The sequence below is a fragment of the Eutrigla gurnardus genome (assembly GCF_963514095.1).
Source record: "Eutrigla gurnardus genome assembly, chromosome: 17".
In the NCBI taxonomy this organism is placed as follows: domain Eukaryota; kingdom Metazoa; phylum Chordata; class Actinopteri; order Perciformes; family Triglidae; genus Eutrigla; species Eutrigla gurnardus.
In genome coordinates, this window is record NC_139928.1 from 7,361,999 (window position 1) to 7,377,716 (window position 15,718).

Below are 15,718 nucleotides of genomic sequence, written 5' to 3' on the forward strand. Positions count from 1 at the left end.
CTCGTCTAAAGAGTCTAAAAAAGTGCTGAGGATTAATGATCACTCGATAATCAATCATCAAGGCACCAATAGGTTGCTAAGTTTCTTTCTCTCTAGGTTTAAGGTCGTTCGACATCACAAAGCTAAGTCCTAATCTCTGTGAGTTTCCCACCATGGTCTGTCTCTGTGTACTGTGGTTGGAGTTGCAGGAGGACATGATGTGCCAGGGCCTGTCTGGACTCTCCGCTGTGCTTTTAATGAGTGCTCTCGGACTGGATCAAGGCCCCGGGGCTGCAGGGCTCTATCAAAGAGGAGAGGGATTGGAGGCTGATTATCCCACCATAAAGAGCTGGATCTTACCTTGACTTTGGTCTAATGCTCTGCAGTACGTGCTCCCAAACTCTGCTGCTCATTTTTGTCAGCTGAACACTCTCAAAGTCTGAGCATATTATTACATTTATTACTAGAATGTGCAGTAAGCATTATCCGACGCTGTAATCCGGAGAAATTCGCAGTAGGAGTCTGAGCAGAATGCCTTTATTTTCCAACTGAAGAAACCTTGTGGAAGTTCTTTTGTCGGCAAGTTCTCTGGTGGGAATTTGAGACTGAATAGCAAAACGTGTTTTCTAAAAAAAGCAATGAGTGAACTTTCTGCACACTAACCATTAACTGCTGTTCACCACAGTGAAATATGGTTGAATCAATAATTGAGCAGCCATGAGACACACATGTTTTTATAATAATAATAACAATAATAATAATAATAAAAGATCAGCCCAAAGTGATTTACATGTTAAAAAAATCAACAAAATTGATCAAATTAGATTTAAAAAACACCACTATAATATTATTAATAATAATAATCAGCACATGCAGCATGTGCATATACTGCAGCACCAAAATGTCTCCATTCCACTCAGTGGTGGAAGTGATCATTGTCTCCAAATAATAAATCATGCAACATAAACACACAATGATATTAAATGGGAAATGTTTTTTCATAAACAACACATTTACTAATCCCAAAAGTGCAAGAACAGTAATCTACATATCAAATGTTTATCACTGAAGGACGTATCACATCTGACGACTAAATGAAATCATGAGAACACGTCAGCCATGTTTCCTTTGTGTCTGTCGGCTGCACTGCAATACTAAAATACACTCAACCCAATATATGAGTTTGACTGAGCAAAAAACACAACGACTCCATCAACATTCGGATGCCGGTTTTTACTGATTTATGACTTAAACGTGTGCTTACATTAGGATTCTCCAAATGGTGACATCGTTTTTAGATTTCTAAATTTAAGTAGCCTCCAGGCACTCTATGCTTTATGGCCATTTTAGTATTGAATGAAAGTCACCTTGCAGAGATTTAGTAACTACAGTTTCTAAGTTCATCATTGTTGTGTGGAAAATGCTACTGAATGCTCGGTTTTATTTGCTGGCGAGGTGAGCAACATTCAGGTGTCTATGAGAGATCTAAACAGCAGTCTTTTAGCTGTAGATCAAAACCCAAAGAGCAACACTGCCACTTTGAAGAGAATGATGTGACTCTTGAAACTTATTGAATGAGGAAAAAGTGGTTGTTTTGATGCTGAATCTCAAGTATTGAGGGTAATGGAGCTTTGCCAGAGCACAGTGTGTACTATAGGCAAAGATAAACATGACTGACAGTGACAGGTATTAGCTGAATAGCCGGGATACACAGATGTTTATCTGCTGGCATCCTTGCTGTAACCAAGGCTGGCTTACCAAAATGGCAAGATGGGCAAGATTTTGGGGGTTCAGCATTTGAGGGTTTGTGAGGGAGGGTGAACAGCCAGTTTTTGCCACCAACAGGTTCATGTAGCTATGATGAAGAAACCATTTAACAAACTGATATAATGTTACATGATGTCTGTTAGAGAAAAAACTGCCATAAATAAAAAATCTGGGTAAAAAGCAATGAAATTAGCTTCCTAAAAATGGCCTTATTGTTTAAACACATATTTAATCTTGTCAGCTGTACAAGAGTAGAAAAGTCTGAGTCTTAAAGCACCTTTGTAAGATAAGAAAAACACCTGAAGGTCTCTGCCCTGCATGACAGTGTTCACTGCTCATCCCATGGTGCTAAAACCAGCACCTTTGAAACCTCATAAGGAGAAAGTGGATAAAAAAAACGTGTTATCTCTTCAGCACGCTGACAGCATTAAACACTATCAACATTTTAGAGCGGTGTGCACTTGACCTGGAAACAGTGACATAAGTGTTCAAGGCTACAGGATCCTGTGACTTAGCAGGCGGTGTGGTATGTTTTTTTTGTTTTTTTTTATAGCGGAGGAAGTTCACATCTTTGTTTTTTGTTTGCCTTTCCATCTGGACCCCACAAATCAGTCATGTGCTCCCAGAAGCTCTTTAAAAACATCAACTCCACATACACAATCGTGTGCCTCCGCCCTGCAGGACAATGCCTGGCATTGTTTGGATGTTATTCCAGAAAGACCTTGGTAGACAAAGAGACATCCATTAACAGGAGGGGAAATCATTAACAGATTACTCTTGTTATTGCTTTTTAATGAAGGATTGCACAATGGAGCACCATCAGTGTTTGCCCTGATTTTTTTAAATAGTCAGCCTAAATTACACTGGAGCAGCTACAGCATGTCTGCTGCTGATTATGCAGAGCGCCGTGTGCATAGATGCATCAACAATAACCCGACCTGCCAGTCCAGCATGCATGTACTGTACAGTGGCTCGAAGGTCTGGTTTTTTTTTTTCAGGAGTTATGCTCAGCATTTACCCTCGTGGACCATTTTATGCGTGTATTGATTTCTCCTGGAGCCTTGACACAGCCCATAATGAGTATCAGTGCCCGGTCTGATCCGCATTATGTTAAATGGTACTGCTATACTGTACTATTGATGTACAAACTCACTGGCCTTTCTTGATATTTTATGGTCCATTGAAAGCGGTCAGCACTTGTAGAAAAGTAAGGAACACGTGTTTGTTGCTGCACTGCCGTCCACACGTGTTGACGAGGCCGAAACGAGGTTGATACGGCGGTCATGAGTCCAAGTCCCCACAATGCACCCCGCATTTTGGAGGAAATTACATGCGTACTTAATATGGTTAATATGTTTGCTCAGTTACAAGTTTAACTCACCATCATGAAGGTCTAAATGCTGTTTTTAAGCTGATTTCACTCACTTCAAATACTTGAATTAGATTTATTGAAGTACAAAAGGCAAAGAAACAGTTTGAAACTTGACATATCATGTACAAATTTGAGCAGAAATTTTAAAAAGCACATAAACGTATTAACTTTAAAATATCTTTCATATGTTGTCTGGCGAGGCTGCACGGTGGTGTAGTGGGTAGCACTGTCGCCTCACAGCGAGAGGGTCTCGGGTTCGATTCCCGGGTCGGCCCCGGGTTCCTTCTGTGTGGAGTTTGCATGTTCTCCCCGTGTAAGCGTGGGTTCTCTCCGGGTTCTCTGGCTTCCTCCCACAGTCCAAAGACATGCAGGATGGGGATAGGTTCATTGATGACTCTAAATTGCCCGTAGGTGTGAATGTGAGTGTGAATGGTTGTTTGTCTCTACATGTTGGCCCTGCAATAGACTGGCGTCCTGTCCAGGGTGTACCCTGCCTTCACCCAATGACAGCTGGGATCGGCTCCAGCCCTCCCGTGACCCTGAATACAGGATAAGCGGTAGACGATCGATGGATGGATGGATGGATGTTGTCTGGCTGACATTTTACTCATAGTTTGAATTCAAAAGATCAAGTAGCAGTCAAATTATATTTATATATAGTATATTTCAACAAAATGTGCGTATAAAATAATCCAACTAAACTGGGATGTAGCAAAGTAATGTTATATATGCTATAAATTCACTACACATATTTGACTGCGCTCATTTCATTTATGAGAGGGGAGGCAATTATTTATACACCGTTTACTTGAGTAAAAGTATCTCAGTACCTCCACCATTGAATGTGTGCTTGTGTGTTAAAGATATGGTATGAAATGTATGTTGACATGTGTAAAGTCTTCTAAAATCCTTAATCCCATGTTCCCAAAATAGCTGAATGTGCTATTTTTATTTATGGGTATTTTTTGCCATCTTTGAGCTCAGCACAGTAAATATTTTACCATTAGACTTTTTCTGAGGCATTGTACTCTCGGGGAGATATCATCCCGCTGCTGTTTTGACATCCATCCTCCACTCAATGTGCCACCCTTCCCCCCTCACACCTGACACAGCTGTCTTCAGACGTGTCAGGTTGATTGCTTATGTGTCTCAGAGCCGGATCAAATCTACAGTGTAAAGTATGAAGCGTGATAGTGGAGGAGGGAGGGGGTGGGGGGCTTTCTTTATTTAACATTCCTTTTCTCATGTTCATCGCTCCCAGCTCCCCGCTGCTTTCTGTTAAAATGTGCAAAATCAATTGTTTCCAGTCAAGTCGGGTAAACGGGGTGTATCGTGCTCGAAACAGAGTTTTGGCAGGTGACACAAATTTAGCCCCGGCGCCCTTGCATCATTTCCTTTCCCCTCTGTCTTGACACTGCAGCTGAATGACAATAGGACCGGAGGCGTCTGGGCGCTCGTTTCTGCCGTGCCTGAGTAATGGCAGAGAAGAAGACGGAGCGCCTCTCCGGGCGCCCTGATGCGTTTTCATCCTGGCGTCCCCCAAATACAATCAGCAAGGGCGCAGAGCGGCGAGGTGCCACGTGCCTCTTTCCCCAGGGTTGGAATTTGCATGGAGATAATGTTGATCAAAGCAGGCATCACCCTTCTTCTTTTTTTCTCTCTCAACGCATCAATTGCACAACGGTTGGAACGACTGGCGTGGATTTTAGCTGCTGGAGGAATATTCGCAGAAAGCTATGAGAGGGTGTGACAGTGGGATGGCGAGGGCTTTGAAGCGCTTCTGTGGCGTCCCGCTGCATGAGATCAGCTGAAAAACACTTGGCTTTGAAGGAAGATGGTCTTTAATCTTTGTTGCTTTTATGAAAGGGGCAATTACTGAAAGTATGTTATCCATTATCTGATTATTACTTAGATATTCCCATAAGGTGTGAATGCTTGTCTTTGTCTCGGGACAGTTTGAAACATGGCGGATATTAGCTGACATGAAAGAACAATTATAACCTCTCTCCATTTTCATTCTTAAACAGGTAAAACAATGCTGAAAGCCCACTCTACGCTTCCTGCACAGGACTTCAGGCACAGTTAGAGACTAGCTAGTGAACAAAGTGAAGCATTTAGCAGCTACGGAGACAGATATTTCCCTCAGGAGTTGGTGGAGACCAAAAACAGAGCTAAAATAGAGCAAATCTAGCTCTTCCCTTCATCAGGTGTTCCAAAACACAATTTCACGTATTCATATATACAGTATATATGTATACATACACACACATCTGTTGATACATAGCTGTTTCTAATATTTGAGCTGACATGTAAGTTGTATGTATACGTTTGTTCTGTAGAAACAAGCCCATTTCATTGATATGCATGTATGTGTCTACAAAACAAAGGGCATAAACATCAGTGTGATCAACATATTGTGGATTAGTAGCTATAAAGCAGCATCCATAAGTTGAAGTCAAATATTGGCTGATAAATGTCATTAAACTACTGTTTTTTATCGCTTGTAATTATCCTGAAGTCTGGAACATAACAAGTAGATGACCGATCAGCGTTTACCAGTGTTAACATGCTGCATCTGGCATGTCCAGTTCAGTTTTCTGTTCAGCCATTCAGAACGGTGAAAAATGTCCTCCTGCAGAATCTCCCTGCAGCTGTGACGAGTTGAGCTCAGCTGATGAATGTCTAAATTTGGACCTCTTGTTTCGCTCTCCCTCTCAATGCCGCCTTAATAAATCCGTCATCAGCCAATATGCATTCCTCTGCCGACCAGTCCAATCAGTGGGCAAGGAGGGGAGGAGGACAGGAGCGGCGTGAGTTGGTCAGGTGGATACAGTGGAGCGCCGCGGGCCTCGCAGGAATCTGTATGCCGCGTGTCAGTATGAAATTTTAATGATGGCGGATGGTTGGGCATGAGTGCTGAAACGTCTGTATTAGGAGCTGCAGCGCTTGGCAGGCTGCGAGTCCTTGGAGAGACAGATGAGGAGCTCATCCAGGGGAGGAGAGCTTTGATCAGCTCCTCTTATTTCCATATCGCAATACGCCAACTACTCTTCCCGCTAAATGAAAGACGACATGGATTATGAGTCACAGGGCTCAAGCGGCAGAGCTGCACGCGCCCGCTTCTTGAATGAAAATGAGAATGATGATCCATTATGCTGTTTGGTTCATCGTGTGCCAGTGCAGCATTATTTTTCACCGACATGTGCATGACACACGTGCACTATCTCTTCCATGCATCGGACAATGTAGAGCCTCCTTTCTCGGGCCTTGAAGTAGTTATTTTACACATGATTGTGCTGCAATCTGTTCTCAATGGCAGTTTTATAAATTAATTATTGGTCACTAAAAAAGTAATAACATTAGTTTACTAATCAATAAGGATGCAACAATGCAGTTAGCCCACGGTTCAATACATACCTCGGTTCTTGGGTTACGGTTTCGGTTGTTTCGGTACACAGTTTGTGCGCAAGGAGAAAAAAAGCTATTTATATATTCAAAAATGAGTTATAGAAGTAGGGAATTACGTCAGTGCTGAAAAGTGTAGCGCGGATCGAGCGTTTTGATAAGGTGATGGAAGCCTGCAACTCTACGGAGAAATGCTGCAAATCTTTAGCAATAGGTCCAGGGGTAGGCAGGGTCGTACTGTAAGTGTTCATACTGTAGGTCTTCATAGTGTATGTGTTCATACTGTAAGTGTTCATACTGTAGGTCTTCATAGTGTAGGTCTTCATAGTGTATGTGTTCATACTGTAGGTGTTATACTGTAGGTGTTCATTCTGTAGGTGTTCATACTGTATGTGTTCATACTGTAAGTGTTCATACTGTAGGTCTTCATAGTGTAGGTCTTCATAGTGTATGTGTTCATACTGTAGGTGTCATACTGTAGGTGTTCATTCTGTAGGTGTTCATACTGTATGTGTTCATACTGTAAGTGTTCATACTGTAGGTCTTCATAGTGTATGTGTTCATACTGTACATTTACATTTACATTTAGGTCATTTAGCAGACGCTTTTGTCCAAAGCGACTTACAATACGGTAAGTACATTTGTCAAAAGAAGGAAACAAAGAAACCACAACGTATCATTGCTGATAAAGTAAGAGCTAAAAATAGAACAAGTGTTAGATCCTCGTCTGAGTAAACTAGTACTTCAAGAGCAACAGTGCTACGATCAGAGTGCTATAGGTAAGGTTTTTTTTTTGGGGGGGGGGGGGGGGGGGTGTTAGTGGGTCATGCTATGTAGAGTCGAGGTGAAGTCTGAACTGTAGGTGTTACTGTAGGTGTTATACTGTATGTGTTCATTCTGTATGTGTTCATACTGTAGGTGTTCATACTGTAAATGTTCATGCTGTATGTGTTCATACTGTAAGTCTTCATGCTCTAAGTGTTCAAGCTGTAGGTGTTCATACTGTAGGTGTTCATACTGTAGGTGTTTATACTGTAGGTGTTCATACTCTGTGTTCATACTGTAGGTGTTCATGCTGTAGGTGTTTATACTGTAGGTGTTCATACTGTAGGTGTTTATACTGTAGGTGTTCATACTCTGTGTTCATACTGTAGGTGTTCATGCTGTAGGTGTTTATACTGTAAGTGTTTGTACTGTATGTGTTCATACTGTAAGTGTTCATGCTGTAGGTGTTATACTGTAGGTGTTCATACTCTAAGTGTTCATGCTGTAGGTGTTATACTGTAGGTGTTCATACTGTATGTGTTCATACTCTAAGTGTTCATGCTGTAGGTGTTATACTGTAGGTGTTCATACTGTATGTGTTCATACTGTAAGTGTTCATGCTGTAGGTGTTATACTGTAGGTGTTCATACTGTAGGTGTAGGTGTTTATACTGTAGGTGTTCATTCTGTATGTGTTCATACTGTATGTGTTCATACTGTAAGTGTTCATGGTGTAGGTGTTATACTGTAGGTGTTCATACTGTAGGTGTAGGTGTTTATACTGTAGGTGTTCATACTGTATATGTTCATACTGTAGGTGTTCATACTGTATGCAGCACGAGCTCCTTCTTGTATAGTGTGCTTGTCTGCTTCTTTAGTGCAGCAAACTCTGTATGTTTGATGAATGGAGCTCTTTTCTCTCCACTGTGTTATATGTTAATCTCCTTCCCACTGCCTCGTTGTTGTTGTTGTTGTTTTGGGATGTTTTTGTGTTTTTTAGCTTTGGCGTAGAGCTGATACACACTATTCCTCAGGGTTCCAGCATGCATTGTGTGCTTCTGGCACCAGAGTATTGAAGGGGGGGGGGGACACATAAATGAGGAGGAAGAGGAGATGGAGAGAGCTGTGACAGCTGTACGACCCCCAGCTTTTTTTGCATGAGCCGCAGTTAAGTGGAAATGTTTCCAAAAAGCCACACATTTCTCCATCTTTGATCGTGGCTATTACTCCCGCGTGCGCGATGCTAATCTGCATCGCTTAATGTTCCTTTTGTCTCCTAATAGAATCGGATGGGACGGAGTTGTCTTCGTTTCTAATTTGTCCACGCGCCGACACCTTCAAAGGGCTTTTTTCTTCCAGCAGCGGTTATGCCACATCACAGCATCTCTCAGCCGCCTCCTCTGCTCAAACACAAATTCCACCCGCCCCACTTGGCCCAGATTCCGCTGCATATCTAATCCATTACACTGTGCTGTTTGTTTGTTTGTCCCATAATGATGGCCAAGATGATCACCAAATGAAGTGCGCTGTCGAGTCAGTGCGAGTCACATGCTGACAGAATGAAGAGGATTTACTCTGCTGGCTGTTTTCAAATCATAAATGAAGCATGAATATGAGTCAACAGACTCCCCTCCAAAAGATACAGAATTATCATAAAATGAAAAAATATCCTAATGAGTTCTCCTGACGCTGGATATCCTGCAGATAGCTCTTTTTAAATGCGTGGCATCAGCGTGAATGTGAGAGCGGGGCGTGTTCAAGTACCGGCGCAGATTATTTGGAAGCCTTTCATTTGACTTGAGTGCGTGCTGAGCGGCTCGTACATGATTAATATGCCACGCAACAAAAGCAGCAGCTAATGACGTTACTCCCTGTGACTTTGATGAACAGACATTTAAAAGTCTGACGTTAATTCAACATGTTGACCTTTTGCAACAAATAATTCACTTTTTTTTAAATAACTTTAATTACTGTTCTCTGCATGAGACTTTCAAGTACAGGAAGGAAACAACTCTGTTTTTATGCTCTTACGAAAGCTCCTCACTGGCCAAAAACACACTCACTGACATCTGGCTTTTTGTCTTTAGTTAAAGGTTACTTCAGAATTCGTTCCAGGGACAGATGACTCGGCAGTGATCACAATATTTAGCTCCGATCAGCTGGAATGGAAGTTTTCAGCCCTGTGCTATCCGACACGCGAAGTGAATATATAATCCATAAAACCACAAGGGATTTAGACAGTAGTTAAGACTTCATCATGCAAAACATACGATTAAGATGCCAGACTCCAGTCAGAAAACAGTCATTTTACCTCATCAGAATGGTTTTGTGCATCTTTCCACTGTTCCAACAAATAAACCCACCCTGGTTCGGTTGAAATAAACTCTTGATTCGCTGACTTAGATGTGAAAAGAAACGCCACCTGACTCCGTTGACAGACTACAGATTTTTTTCAACCTTGCTGACCATTCAAAACACACTTGATTCAAACTCGACAGAAACAAAATAAAACTCATGAAAACCGTCTTTGTTCGTCTTTCCACCACTCCAGCGGTCACCAACTCTGCTTTGCGGGTTTGAAAGAGAGACTTAATAAGTAACAGACTTGAAAAGTAGTAACCATCGATTGTTTTTTATAACCCTGTTTTGTGGCATGTTCATGCGTACTCGTCTACTAACAATTATTTTTAGCAGGTTTTTCTGTCACAACATTTAGGCCTTTAAGAAAACAAATCTGCCAAGTTGTTTTGCAGTCGATATGGAGTTGATGCGGATGTATATATATTGTTCAAAATGTTTCAGTCGTGACTGAACATATTATCCAACAATAATATCTCATTTATGGGGGAGATAACATGTCCTTGTTGTTGTGATGTACATCAGTAGAAGGCAAGGATGGAGTTTTTTTCATCATGTCGGCTTCGATGCGCTAAAACGCCAACCAAGCCAGTAATTACACTTGCTAAAATCCTAAGAATAAAAGTGATGGAAGACAGTTCAGGTGGAGAGGCAGAAGAACCTTTCTCCGGAGCCAAATCCTGACAAAGCACTATTATCACTCCATTAGACATTTCCTCCTGTTGTTTGTTTTGGTTCTCTGCTCCAAAACAGCAACTCTTCTCCCCAGCATCCTAAGTGCTGTGGTGATTTCAGGGCTTTTTTGTTTTGTGGCCAGAAACCTTTTTTCCTTCCCCTGAACACGAATGTAACATTTAGTTTTTTTGGTCTTATGGAAAATTCAGTTTTTGAAATACGACTGTGATTCATATCTACTTTATATCTATAGCGGGTCACCCTACAATAAGTTTAGAGGAAGGGGGCGTAAAAAAAGAAGAAAAACGCCAGAGGCTGCTAGGAGATGAGTTCTGCTGATGCGGCATGTATTAGTGGTTACAATGTAGAGGTTAATAGAGGTCACAGATAATGTAATGTTAGTTATTTGAGGTGAATCCGTGCTCTGATTGGCCCGTGCTCTATGTTACAGAGACTTCTCTTGCTGTCTACACCGGGGAAGTCAAATAAACTATCCTGCTGGTGTTATTGTTTAAATCACATTAGAATCATATTTGTTGAGTAGATAGCTTATTATCTCGACAGATAATTCATCATATATTTTGGTACATCCATGTCCTCCTGAGGATGAATACTAAAGCACTTCATTTGGGTGATTGAGTTGTTCATACATTCATGGTTCCCAGATTGTGCGTCCTCATGGTGTTTGTGATCCCCTGACTCAAAGCAACTAAACACAGCTCTTACTGTTGGAATGCATTGTTTTTGTGTGAATACTGCAGGTTAAATGCTAAATATGATTCAAGTTAATTATATTTCAAATGATGTTTTAAAGGACCGTTCCAACGTAAACACCTCACAGACGGCGGAGGTGGGCGGGGCAAAGAGGGCTTTCAGTGTGGTCCATTTACAATGCTCTTGTGGCAGCAGTCTGCTGTACAACACAACCAAAAATGACTTGAGCCACGATGAGGGGCGAGCACAAGTCACTCTTTCAATTAATCCGGCGGTTTGCCTTGTAGTCGGCCTGCACATCATCTGTGGGATCCAGCGCCGGAGATCCCTGTGAGCCTGATTGCTGCATCATTTGGAGTTTAGCTCAGTTAGTAAAGCACAGATTTACCACGCCACGGATCCCAGCCTCTAATCCGGAATGAGGCAATTTAATACCCCAGCTGCATGCAGTTTATCACAGAACACTGAGCTTGTTTCACCGCCGCTCTGCCACCATGATTTTTGAGTGACTTTGAAGGCAACATCGTTTGCTTGGTTTCGTCCCTTATGCCTGATGTCTGGGTGTCTCGGCTCCGTAATGAGCATCATGTCACCAAAAATGATGCGACCGAGTTGAGGAATCCAAACTAGCTCCCCGACTGTCAAAAACACACTCATGTCAAGTGTTTTCTGCCGCCACATTTCACACATACAGTCCAGAGAGATTGTTAAAGAATGCAACTCATGAATAGTAACGTTGCAGGGAGATTTTGCAGGTCCAGACCCACTTCCGAGCTGTTTACGACAGCTATTAACGACTCGTCAGACTGAACCTGCCAAAGATTCTGTCTGTCATTATATTCAACAAATGTGTCTCCACTGAAATGTACCATTACAGATGTTTTCTTAGCCTCGAGCAACTGTACGATCTTGAGCGTTTATTTCCAAAAAAATTGTATTTAAATGTGCAGCTCTCATTCAGCATTTCTTATTCAACTCATCATCATTTGCATAAAGTACAGGAACCTGGCTACTGTCAGCCAGCAGGAGGGACTGAGTGATTCAGACACAGACAGGACTCATCCAAAAGAATAATCCATAAGGAAAGGAACACGGAGACAAAAAATAGGATCTCATGTTTGTGTTCATGTTGGAAAAAAATGTAGAAAAAGCTTGAGAAACATTATCAATATACCCTCCGTAGTGTTAGTGTCAGATGTAGCCTATACATGTAGATTATTGCATACAGACATTTTACACCCTTTTCTGTTTTGCTATCACTAGAACCAATGGCACAGATTCTTTCTAACTCCACATTTTCAAACTTCTCGTCTTCATCCCTAACCAACACTGACTCAAGTGACATGGACCTGCTTTTATAAAGATCACGGTGCTTTTCATGACATTCAGTCTACATTCACACACATTCATACCCCGATGGCATCAGGAGCTATTCTAATCTAATCATTCACACATTAAATGCCGTGACATTGGTTTATGCTACGTATTTGGCCTACAAGCCTCGTAGTTTTGGGGGCAGAATGTCTTCCATTATGTGCTACATTTCCACAGATTTTTCTTTTATCACTGCTTCAAACGGGTCTATAATCTGCTTGTGATGCATCACCAGGCTCCCCGGGTAAAGTGTTACTGAAACAGTTTCTCAGACTTTGGGTGGAAGTTTTCGCCGGAGCTCATGAGCAGGCAGAGCTAATTGGACGGATAGAGCTTAATCAGGACAACAGCGCTATTGAGGACAAGGCTATTCCGTGCAGAGCAGACAACAGGATGCTGAGGGGGGAACAGGAAACAAAAGACAGAGCCAGGCGACTGTTGCCAGCAACGCTCGTACAAACAAGGTGATGAGCCGAGCTGGTGGACCATCTTGGGGGCGTGAACGTGGATCTCCTAACTTGTGCTAAGCGATGACAGAAAACCCCCCGCATGCAAAGCCCAACACGGACCTGAAGTGAGTTTTTAGGGTTTTTTTGCCGTTATGTCTGCTTGCATGTGCATAAAGCTGGGCTTGTAGATGTGTGTGTGCGGCAGGAGGAGAGAAAAAAAAGGCCTCTGGGGCCTCTGGAGCCTCAGTGAGAAATGAAACAATATTGTGCCTGGCTGGGCTCCAGGCTCGGCGAAGGGGACGGACAGCTCTGGGTGGCTGCGAGTTTATGAAAACAGCAGAGGATGTAGCCGTGATGGCTGTCTTTAAGTGGCTCTCTTCAAATCTAAAAAGGGGGCTTATGTCCCTCGGAGCTGGTGTTAACATGCTGCGCCTCCCCTCTTCATGGCATCTTATCAGGCGCTGTGCTTTCCTGAGCCTGTTTTTATACCAAACCCCACTAATTACACCATTATGTAATGACCCCGTCCTTTGGCCCCCATGAAATGAGAAATATAAGGCTCAGCATATTAGATGTCAGAGTCCTGACGGAAGCACTGTTTGTCCGTCGGCCGCTCGTCACCGGAGAATAGAGCATATTTTTCTAGTCATGTTGACTCTGATGATAAAATCACATATTACATTCAGCATGTTTTCTTTTAGGCTGGAAATAAACGTTGTGATTAGGAGATGGTGCAACTTCTTGAATACTGCTTCCATTCTGCGTCAAAGCCGGGCAGTGATACGACCGACGGGCTGTACGGAGGTCGCTTCAAGCTTTAATCCACGTTTGTTGCACTGAGGCGCTTTCAGATTGGCCTGAGCTCTTCGGTCTTCAGATTTAAATAATGACACGTGCTGTACGATACATGGCATGTCTGGCAAAGTAGACCTGATTCCACTATCCGAATGCATAGTTAATTTTCTATTACACAGAGATTTACACACATACAATACTGAGGGAACATGTGAGAAACGTTCTCATCTCATCAGTGCATACTTTGCTGGCTAGCTGATATAGGTCAAACAAACACAGGACTTTCACCCAGGAGAGCAGTGTTCGTGTCCCAAAGTGTTCTCGAGCTATTGAGACATTTATAATGCCTTTACGTATTTTACTTGTTGTTTTAAGCTCAACCACAACATTAGTTTTGTTGTCTATACCGTTAAATATTGTTAAATGATCCCACATCATGTATTTTTGTCCCTACATATCGCACATTAAATGTCACTAAATTCTCCTGCATGTAGTGTCCTAATGCGTCTTTGAAGTTCTCTTTCCTCCGATCTGCTTGTTGGCCTTTATAGTGTTTACAACGATCCCAGCTTCCGTGTCCTGTGTGGCGTTCGATGCTCGCCGTAGCCCTCACGCTTTACAGCATCTATAGCTGCTGGAGCAGAAAGGTCGGGACATCCCACCGGTGGCAGGGCACTTAATGGCTGCTTGTAACGGCGTATCCTTCAGAAGTTATCATCACAGTCCTGTGATGATGTGTGTCCTGAGGAGGCAGTGGCCAGTGTCAGTCACACTTAGCATGATAAGGAGCAGCTTCCGGACATTTTCCCAGTGTGCCTCTGTGTGGAGATAATGACTCCTCTCTGAGCCTGTCAGACATGTGCAGGTAGCTGCATTTTTATGGAGGTGAGCTCATTGAAAAAATAATCATATTCATCATTTGAAGGGCCGTACCTGCGGTTTCGTATGTTTTAGTCATTAACTACACGTCATTCCTTTTCCTACTGACCCTAATAATCATTGGCTGGTTCCTGTTCATATCCATGAGCTATGGTAAGGAGCTTGCTGACATGAAACTATGAGCAGTCTGATCAAAAGAATTGCTCGTCACAGGTTTTACTGACATTTTAAAGCCAAATAACTTGTTTCGTTCATGAAAGTAAATTGTAACCTCTTGGTTTCCTAAAAAAATGTCTCATTCAGAGTTCGGCTCTACTTAGCCGTCACCTCCATTTGCAAAAAGCCAACATGACGATGGCCAAAATGCAGAACTTGAGGCTTAAAACCAGCAAACTGAAGGGCGACGTTGCAGTTGGAGAGCCTCTAAAGCTTCGATCGGCTTCTCATTGAACTTCTACCAATTAGATCAACAGCTGGAAAGGATCTGGTCCTTTAATAAAAAGTTGAAGCTAGGTGTTCCTTTGGAGCAGGAGTTGCATATGGAGAAGAAACATTTGATCACCACACTTTAAAGTCTATACTATCTCCGTCTCTATAACCCCGCTGATGTCATCACAGGTAATTGTTTCTGCATGGAAGTCGTTCTGCTTGTTTATCATTTGTTTAACAAGCTTGAAAAGAATAAAACAGTATGAGATAATGAGTATCTACGGTAGCTGGTATCTTCTGTGGTGCGGGGCAGTTGCGTTTCATGTGCACACGTCTTTGTGCTTGTGCCCGTGTGAGCGAGACCACAGGTGTGATTTAATGAAAGGAGTGCTACTGTAGCGTCTCCGTAACACCTCCGAATGGATCCCAAGACTCCCAGCTGGAGCAGCTCCATGCTCGACATGAAACAGCCCAGCTCCCCCCTCATGTCTACCGCCCCGAAGAAGCTCCCTTCATGGAGCGTCATGAATAATGCACGTCGAGGAGGGGTGAACCCTTCCCAGCTCCTGTATGTATAATGAAGGTAATGTGTTTGTGCAGTTTGTCTGATTAGGTGAGAGCCTGTCATATATCTTGTCCCTTAAGGGAGCGGAGGCTGCTCACTTTGATTTCACCCCCGCACCCGAGAATGCCGCGGAAATGATTTCGCAATTGATCTCGAAAAGGTGACTGATGCGCAATCAATTGTTGTCGTGCCG